Raw genomic sequence first — 1,628 nt, 5'->3', positions numbered from 1 at the left:
TAAAAAGAAAATAAAATTAGAGATAAGACAACACAAATATCATTGTGCACAAATCGAAGGACAATTTCACACAAAATCCTGCATTTAGTACACCACTTACAAAAATGTAATTCATGCATGGCAACAATACTCATTTCAGGTTAACAGTTTTTTCTTACCTAAAACATGCAACTAGGCAAACTACAGGTCAACCACTGCGAAAACAGCAAGGAGTCACAACAAAGGAAGCAAAAGCCTTGAACTAGAACAAAAAGGAGAAATTAACTGTTATAATGACAAATGCAAATACTTTGCCAGTTGACAAACACCCCGCCACCAAACAGTTCGAAATTTTCCCTGGTGTCTAGTGGTTTTCGGTCTGCCCCCAAGAGAGGGCAGAAATGGCCAACAGTAATGTGCCCCCTTTCGGGGGACAACCCTTGCTCAAGAGGCTGCCCCCCAACACACACAAAAAATAAACAAAAACCCTGGCACCTTAGTGGATTCTGCCCCAGAAATGGTTAACAGTTGTGTGCCCCCTTTGGGGGGGTGACCTTTGACACCCCCCCCCCCCCCCCCCCCCACAAAAAAAATAATACAAAATAATTCCTGGTGTCTTTGTGGCTTCTGCCCCCCCCCCCCCCCCCCCCCCCCCCAACCCAACCCTCTTTTGGTGTAGATGGGCTAAAAAAAAAAATAGGCGGGGTAGAAATGGCGTAAAACATATTGCCCCCAAAGGGGAGTGACCCTTGCCCAAGGGGCCGATCACCGCTATATGAAACTGACTACAAATAAATCCCTGGTTTCTAGTGGGCATTCCTGCTGCCCAATCGTGGTGCGATCGGGCAGCAGGAATACTAAAAGACACATCGAAGGAAAGGCATTTTCTTTTCCCCGATGCCCCTTTCAGAGGAACAGTTCTCCCCTCCACCCCCCCCAATAACTGTTTCGTCCTTGGCACCTAAGGGTTTGTTGTTCTCCTCATGTCACCGTCAGACCCTTAGGGGCATATTTATACTCCGTTTGCGCCGGAATTGCGTAGTTTTTTTTTACGCAATTCCGACGCAAAACTAACTCCATATTTATACTTTGGCGTTAGACGCGTCTAGCGCCAAAGTCCATGGAGTTAGCGTCATTTTTTAGCGTGGACACCTACTTTGCGTTAATTATATGCAAGGTAGGCGTTCCCGTCCAAAAAATGGACTCCGCGGCATGTGCGCCGTATTTACACTCCCGGGCAAAATTCACGCCCGGGAGTGGGCGGGTCAAAAAAAATGACATACGTCCGCTTTAGCGCCGTTTTTTTCGCCTGCAAAAGGCAGGCGTTAAGGGACCTGTGGGCTCTGAAGGAGCCCAGAGGTGCCCTCCCATGCCCCCAGGGACACCCCCTGTCACCCTTGCCCACCCCAGGAGGACACCCAAGGCTGGAGGGACCCATCCCAGGGACATCAAGGTAAGTTCAGGTAAGTTTTTTTTTTTTTTTTTTTTTTGTGTGGCATAGGTGGGCCTGATTTGTGCCCCCCTACATGCCACTATGCCCAATGACCATGCCCAGGGGACAGAAGTCCCCTGGGCATGGCCATTGGGCAAGGGGGCATGACTCCTGTCTTTGCTAAGACAGGAGTCATTTCTATGGGGGTTGGCAGTGA

The sequence above is a fragment of the Pleurodeles waltl genome, unplaced genomic scaffold (genome assembly GCF_031143425.1).
Source record: "Pleurodeles waltl isolate 20211129_DDA unplaced genomic scaffold, aPleWal1.hap1.20221129 scaffold_127, whole genome shotgun sequence".
NCBI lineage: Eukaryota > Metazoa > Chordata > Amphibia > Caudata > Salamandridae > Pleurodeles > Pleurodeles waltl.
This window is presented reverse-complemented; position numbering follows the sequence as displayed.